Source organism: Passer domesticus, chromosome 2 (assembly GCF_036417665.1).
Source record: "Passer domesticus isolate bPasDom1 chromosome 2, bPasDom1.hap1, whole genome shotgun sequence".
Lineage (NCBI taxonomy): Eukaryota > Metazoa > Chordata > Aves > Passeriformes > Passeridae > Passer > Passer domesticus.
In genome coordinates this window covers 70,914,436-70,922,545 of record NC_087475.1, presented here as the reverse complement: position 1 = coordinate 70,922,545, position 8,110 = coordinate 70,914,436, and the positions used below count along the sequence as shown (strand labels likewise).

Sequence of the window (8,110 nt, the reverse complement as noted above, 5' to 3'; positions counted from 1 at the left end):
GATGGTGGGATACTCATGAAAATGAGGATAAGGCAGCATCAAACATGGAGCAGGGGTGTGCAGGTAGGTTTCCCCAGGTGTCTTGGTGGGCCCTGTTTGTGGCAGAGCAGTGATTTCTTGGTGCTAGAAAGAGGATTCCTTCATATTTATAGAAAGAAACTGGCACTTTTAGAGCACAGCATCCAGCAGAAGGGGAAAAAAAGGGCACCACCTCCAAAGGAAACCCAGAGCTCCCGTTCTGCAAGTAGCATCCAGCTGCACAAGCAAAATTACCTCATGGGCTAATTTTAGACACATGGGAGTGAACCTGGTGACAGAGGTTGCAATATCAGTCTGAAAGGTGTACACAGAATGAGAGAGGAAAAGTCTAAGACCTTGGAGGACAGTTTAGACTAAAATATTAAAAGTAAAAACTTCTGCAGGTCTGTATGGAAGAAATTTAGAAGATGCTCAAGGAAAATGAGTTGTGCATTATCACAGTGTCATGGAATCAAAATGCTTTAAGTTGAAAGGGACCTTAAGGTCATCTAGTTCCAGCTCCCCTGCCATGGGCAAGGATACCTTTCATGGGAAGGTTCATTAACATCCCAGCATGAGCTGGGGGATACTACAGCTGGGGAGGCATTTCCATCTAAAGGTGTCACTTGCTCTCATGAAATAATAGGAAAATGAAGAACAATTTCAACTTCAACAGTTTATTCTTGAACTTGTTTCAGGTAAAAAAAATCCTTGATGGAAGGAATATCCATCTCTGTTATTTACCACTGCTGTGAAACCACAGGAGCAGGAAAAGATCTGTAACTTTCTTAAGCTACAGGTGACGATTTGAGAAGATAAGGTTTCTAGTATCAGGAATTATTTGAATGTGGCAAGCTTGATCTGTTTCCATAATATATGGTGGGAATCACTCCCATCACTCTTGGAGCTGTTCAATCAGCCCCATGCTGGGCAGCCTCTCTGATGCCTGGAGCTCAGTCCAATGCAGAGAGATTGGCCAGAGATAGCATGCTGTCAGAGTACTCTGAGCAGAATTACAATTTATTTTTTTTAGAGACAGACATGAAAGAGTTCAATAGCTCTCACAAGCAAAAAGGAAAACAAACAAAACAGGGAATTAAAAATCATGAGGGTTTTTTTCCCCTCTATTTTGAGTCACCTTCTTTCAACTACATGAAAATTGGCAGAAGCTGCATTTTTTAATGATAGTTTGTGTTTCATTTCTATATATGAAAGACAAGGAGCAAACAGGTCTCCTCTGGAAACAAGACCTACTTTGACTTGTCAAATACCAATCACTGTTTAAAAATGTCACTCTGTTTCCTGCCTCTGCCCTGGCTTATGGCAGATGGCCACATGTGAAAAAAAGATAATTAGTGAAAAAAAGATAACTAATTTCTCAAATCTCCTGATAAGTGCAGGAGACTGAACACATCTGGCTTATAAAGTGTTCCCAGCTTCTTCCCTGAGCAGCAGCAGCAGTTTCCCCACCACCTTGCAATTCCCTTTGTGCACAGCTGCTGCCCAGGCAGGAGCTCCAGTGGGAGCAGCAGGCAGCACTTCTCACCTCCAAACCTCAAAACAAGCCTGGGCAGCGAGGCTGTAAAAAAACAGCTGGCTGAGCAGGAAGAAAGGGGCATTTAATGGCAAAGATAAACCCTTTTGTTCACTCCTTCCTAAACTCAGGAGTTGCAAATTCTTGGCTGGCTGGGCACTAGGACTTTGCTAGACAAGGAGTTTACCAGGTATTCAGGGGTGATTTGGAAAACATCTGTTTTTACTTAAAACTTTGTTCATTTTCTTCAGTGGCCATTTGAATGTGATTAAACACTTTCTCAGAAAGGCATAAGTATAGGAAATAATTAAAATAATAGCAGCTTGTGGGTTGGCAAGAGGTGGAGTTATTGAGGTTTACTTTCCAAATGTTAGGAAGCTACAAATAGAAAATAAGAGAACATGAGGTTATGTACTTGGAATACAAAGTGCCTGTACTTTTCAGTTACTCTGAGTCCTGTAAAAAGACAAACATCGCTTTTTTTAGGATGCAATAGAGGGACAGTATCCATCCATTGCATCTCTTCAGTGATTTTTTGCTGGAGACAAGTTCATCTATTATTTAAGACACAATACAGAATATGAAGATGATGCATTTTAAGATTAAAATATACACCTATATAAATCTTAAATTCCCTTTGGCCTTTAAAATGCCTTAGAGTTTTAACTCTGAAATGCAACAGGACCATATCAGACCCAGTCCTTCATACAGAGGATCACTTTTGGTCCAGATGCACCATCCTAGGGGCAGACTGACATCTTCTCATCAGTCGGACTTCCTGCATTTCCTAACTTCTGGGCACTTGAACATTTCTACCTTAGCTGTCCTTCCGGAATAAATGTTCTTATATATAACATATCACAATTTTTATGAATATGATAATTCTCCAAAGACTTACCACTATGTAGGCACACAAGAGACCACAGAAACTGACTCAGCAGAAGTCCAGGAGGAGGTTGGCTCATGTTCAAGCTAAGGACAAGCATTTTCCTGTCTGTTGACACGTTCAGTGACATGTGTTCTTCTTGGGCTCTAGGCATTAAAACAAGACAAAGCAACCTGAAGTTACACAAGGGGAGGTTTAGATTGGGTATTAGAAAAGATTTCTGCCCTGAAGGGCTGTCAAGTATTGGAACAGGCTGTCCAGAGAAGTTATGAAAGTCATCATCCTTGGAGGTAGTTAAAAGCTGTGTAGCTGTGGCACTTTTTTTGGGGACATGGTTTAGTGGTGGACTTGGCAGTGCTGTGTTATTGGTTGGACTCTATGATAGTAGAAGTCTTTTCCAGCCTAAATGTCTCCCTGGTTCTATGATTCATGCCCACAAGGCAGAACATCACCTCACATCCCAGGCAGCTGGAATTTTAGCCTATTAGTTTGCATGTAGCACTGGAGACATGCGGCCTTGTCCAGCCATCCTCTGAGAAGTGTCATCACCTGGAGACTCTGTTCTTGAGGCACACTGTGAATGAAGATGAATGCTGCAAGGAAATCAGAAGAAACTGGTCTCCCTGGGGAACAGGTTAAGAAAGAAATTTGCATAACTCCTGTGGTTTATCTGTCTTTTTCAATATGAAGGGATTTCTTTAAAATTATGTCTGCTGATGTTATTGCCTTATTAACAATGTTACTTAAATCAGAGCTCAGGTTATTATTAGTGATTTTATATTCTGCAGTTGGTAGCTTTCTTGACTGCTATTATTAGCATTTTAATTTCAAAATCCTTTGAGAGAATCTGAGATGCAGGGAAAGGCATCTGGAATTTCCTTATATCCCTTGAGGAAGGTTCTGGATTGCTCATTTATTTTTTAATTGCTATTTTAGAGCTGTATATTTCTAGATGTCTTCTTACCGGCCTATTCCCATGTCATGAAGTCATTCTTATAGAAATCCAGACATGGTGAACCAGCACAAACGAGGTCTGCTCAAGTATTTAGTACTGTGATTAAGAGATGGAGAAATAGCACAGGCATTTATACATATGCAAAGCCTTAATATCTAAACAGGCTTTTCCAGGAGCAGTGACACTAAGAAGGGCTGACTTCCCTGGAGGAAGCTCCTTCACAGTCAATTCAGTGGAGTGACTGCTAAAGGAATGACATGAATTTCCAGCAAGGTCTCCCTGCAGGTACCTGATTACATGTCTGGAAACACAAGGAATTTGGCTGCATGAAGAAATGTCTTACAGTGTTAGTGCTTGGGTCATAAAACAGGCCAGCCGATGGAATAAAGATGACATACCAGTTTGCTACTAATTATTTCTCAAGGTATCATTTTGAATTTTGAATCACCATCAAAGGTTTTCAGATGCTATCTCATGCATTTTAGATCCATCTATTCCCAGTGCTCCTGGAATTTTTTCTGTGAATTGAGCCTCCATTTTTTCATACAACTACAGATTTTTTTCCCTGTGAGGTAGAGCCTCTTCCTTCCCAGCTGTCTTTCTGACAGTGAAGCAAATATCAGAAGAAATCCTGATGTTTTTTCCTCAGTGTCCAGATCATTGGAAATCGGTCAAACACTCTCTATTCACTTAATTTCATTTCTCAATTTAATTATTTTTCACCCCTGCTCCTTAGATGATCTGTGTTGGTTCTGCTGGCTGCAAAGAATAAGTGAGAAAGGAATCCATGTGGCAGCCCCAGTGTACTTCAGTGAAACTGTGAAATGGCTTCAGGACTGAAATAGCAGCAGCTGTTTCAGATCAGGAGCTTTATTACCTGAGGAAGTTGAGGGATTTATTTTGTACCTTCACGGCAGCTCCAACAAGTTTTGTTTTCTAGTCTATGACTTTTCAGAGCTGATGGAACAACTAAACCCCAACTCTACAACATTATCCATCAGCAAAATGTCCAGTCTGTGATCATGTAGAAACACTTCTTAGCCTGGTAGAAACACTGTCAGGAGAAATCTATGTCTGAGAGGTGTGTTTGGCATCAACGAACTGAGCTTGAATGTTTTGATACACAAAAGTGAAGCATGTCCAGAAAGGTGATAGTACCATTATTTGTCTGCTAGATATAAAAGCCCAAAGATGTGCCATTTTACATGTATGGATAATTATAAATGGTGGGGATGCTGAACAGGATTATTACTTTTTGAATGACAAAGTGGAAGGTTAAATTACTGGAGTTTTTAAATAAAAAGGCAAAAGGATTTATGACACAATGTATCTTTTGTAAAATAATAGCAAATTCTAGAAAAAATTAAAGCATAATATATCAACCACAGTAGTTTATAATGCTTGGAAATGAGTATAGAGTGGGTGGGGAACAGAACCTAAAAGATGTGATAGGGTTCAAGAGCAATTTGTTGAACCTCTCCCCTAGGTGATGTTCCTGTGTGCCCTGCCAGCCGCTTCCTGCCAGGCACCTGCAAGATGACAGAACTGCTCTGGATTGAGTACCCAGAAGGATCCATCCCTTGGTCCTTGTGTAGCTGTCCCTGCAGGAGAATCAACATGAGAGGAGATGCAGGTGCCTGCAGGTACATTGTAGCACTATCCTTTTTCTTCCAAAGGCTTCCAAGGCACAGGTTTGGGACTGAGTGTGCAGTTTTTGCTTAACCTACCAAACTACCTTTATCTGGGTGCCTTCCTCCCATCTTCTTCCCATCATGTGGCAGAGGGAAGACTCAGCAGATAGGTAAGTGTTTGGCTGCTGGTTAACATAACCCCCAACATAACCCCCACCATAACCCTCTTCCTGGGCCTTGGGGACAATTTCAGTGAGGATGGTTGGGAGCTGAGTCTCTTAAAAGCAAAATTTAGGCAATAGGTAATTGTTGCTTTATTTCACCAGAACTAGCATCCTTTTCTTGGAAGTTCTCCTCGAGGCAAACACAGATGACACTGAAGTTGGACTGCTACCTGATTCTGTTGCTCTTTTTTCTTCTTCTTTATAGTTGCATTTTCAGAATAAAAGATAATTGACCACCAGAACAGTTCTTGTCTTCTAAGATGGTCATTCCCAGCTGCTCCAGTGCTGTAGCACATGGGACACTGTTCAAGACACCTGAGGTCCACATGCTGCATCATGGTCTGGAGACAAGATTTGTACACACCACACCATAATACGCCATTTCCCAATCATCATACCAGCAATGTGTGAACCTGTCTGGTACAAGAACTGTCTGCATATTGTGCTCATGCCTAATGTTCAGCTGAAGAAAGGTGCTGAATAATCTGTACATTCAAAGAAAATGCCGCAAGAAGTAAAGAAAATGTGAAGCAAGAAAACCCACAGTGTTATTGCCTTAGGCACTGTGGAATGGGTTGGATAGAAAACAAAAGAAGATGGTCTGACATCCAAACAGGTATCTAAATTCTGTCCAGTGAATGATACCCCAAAATGCCTATTTCTTGCCTTTAGTTATAAAGGTGTCTGACAAGTCCCTCAGAAACAAATGCCATATTGCAATCCCCTAAATTCAGACGAGATGTCTGACCACGGATATGAACACTGTCACTCAAGGGAGTCCAGGAAGGTTATCAGCATCTGGAAAACTTTCTCCTTAATCTCTTTTCACCCCATGTTTGGTCACATTTTCTGAGCAGCTGGGTGTCCTCCTGAGCTCAATGATCTGGAAGGGAATGGGCTGTTCTGGTCATTTTAACACATTCAATTACTTATGAACTTTGCTGTCAGAGTAAACATGGAAGCCTAGAAGGATACAGAAGAAAAAGACCGCATCTAAAGTTACAGAAAAGAGGCAATTTAAAGTGGAAGCAAAAAGAGAAAAAGGTGGAAAATAATAAAAGAAAAAAAACTAAAATGAAATGGGGAGGCAAAAAAGATAGTTAGAAAGTTTAATTAGTTCTGGTTCAAAAGTGAAGAAGAAATGAAAAATGAAACAAAGAGCAGAATTGGCACTTGAGAGAGAGAGAGAGAGAGACAAGAAAGATGCTGGGGAGAAAGAAGCTCCGTAAATTAACCAATATATGCTGCAGAGAAATCCTTTCAACAGGCTCAGAGAATCTGTCTCCATTAAAGTTTCATACTGAAGGCTCAGAGGGATTTTCAATATTTGAAAAGTGTTTTTGAAGGTAGCCAAGGGAAGATGCACTGGTAACTCTTGAAAGGCTAATGCATTAAATTTTATTGTGTCTTCAAATAGCACGGGACAGTGTCTAACTCTTGGTTACTTTAAAAGAGCACTCTGTGCTCCCACCTCTCATTAAAATGTCCCTGTTCAGGGTGTTTTGCATTCTCTGCTTTTCTCTCTGGTGATCACAGCTGAAGATGAGACAGGTGCCAGGAGGGTTGAAGGCAGAAGCTGGGAATTGTGGGGCTGCAAAGAGGCAGAAGTGGAAGGACAAGGTCAAGACAAAGGGTTTTGCCACGAGGCCCCTGACACAAAGAAGGAACACCGGTTTCTTTGGGCAGATAGGAATGATTGGTGCCATCCTGGTGGCTGGGAGGTGGCAGCTTCCACTACCCCGGCAAGGGACACGAAGTCCCCAGGCAGGGGCTGTTTGTCCTTCCTTGAACTCCCGTCTAACGAAGGGGAGTGAGAGCCCAAAGGGAAGAGAACTCCTGGGCACAGAAGCCCGGCGGGTGGCAGCAGCACACCGCGGTCAGGAGCGCTCCCGGCAGCGCTGGATGCTGCCGGAGGTGATCCCTTCCTTGCCCGGGAGTTCCTTTGATAATTCTTGCACTTCCTTGGTGCTACCCTGAACAGCAGCGGCTAAACAGCCTTCTAGAAATAACCCTGTGTGTGTCACGGCCCTCGTCTAAACAGAGCATCTCTCTCTGGCTGCCTCACATCAGGGACTGCTGCTTTGCAAAGGCTCCAGAAGTTTTTATGTTGACTACCACGTGCATGAATTATGCCCTTTTTTTGTATGAAAGAATTCGGTCCAAGGCCAAGACAGCTTATTCAGACACCCATTTGCACACTGATCGTGTAGCACACGATGGATCTTGTCAGTGCCAAAGATTCCTAGGACTAGCCAGGTAGCTTTGGGGCTGGCAGCACTGCTGCCCTGACCTCAGTGCTGCCTCTAAGGGGAGCCCAGAGACTGCGCTTACAGCAGAGAGGCAGGCTGCCAAATTTTGGGAGTTTCATTGAAAACTGAACTGCTCCTCCCATGTAGTTCCTTTGGGACAGTTATCTCATCCTCTCACATCCAGGCAGGGCAGGGATGTAACAAAGGACATTCCCACCAGGCTGGCATCAAACTAAAGTTGGGCACTACTCAGCCACATTCTCAATAAATTTAGGAAATAAATGGTAATTTGGATTCAGCACCAAACTCCCCCTGTCTCCTGCTCTTGCAGACATTGTTAGTGGTGAATGAAGGGGAAAGAGTAAGGATAGACAAGTGTCTGCAGTACCTTTTCAGAAAATATGATCCAGTGCTTCCCCAAAACATTTTGGAATGAAAAAAATCAGACAAAACTTGAACTGAAACAACAAAGTACACTGAATATGTTTCAAAACTTTTTCATCATAAGCCTTCTGCTGAGTCACAGTGATCAAACCCAAAACCCGTTCCCCTCTGCACAACTTTTTTGATGTGCAATTATTTCCTTTTGATACATGTGAAAGCAGTTTTGGGG

The 8,110-nt window shown here is 42.3% G+C and overlaps 1 long non-coding RNA gene across 1 annotated transcript; it reads left to right on the top strand.

Moving 5' to 3' along the window:
* Positions 1-4,950: 4,950 nt before the first annotated feature.
* On the top strand, positions 4,951-6,931 carry LOC135295506 (uncharacterized). The gene is made up of 3 exons (XR_010357627.1): positions 4,951-5,036; positions 5,454-5,864; positions 6,785-6,931. It is a non-coding gene; the product is annotated as an uncharacterized LOC135295506 (long non-coding RNA).
* Positions 6,932-8,110: the final 1,179 nt, after the last annotated feature.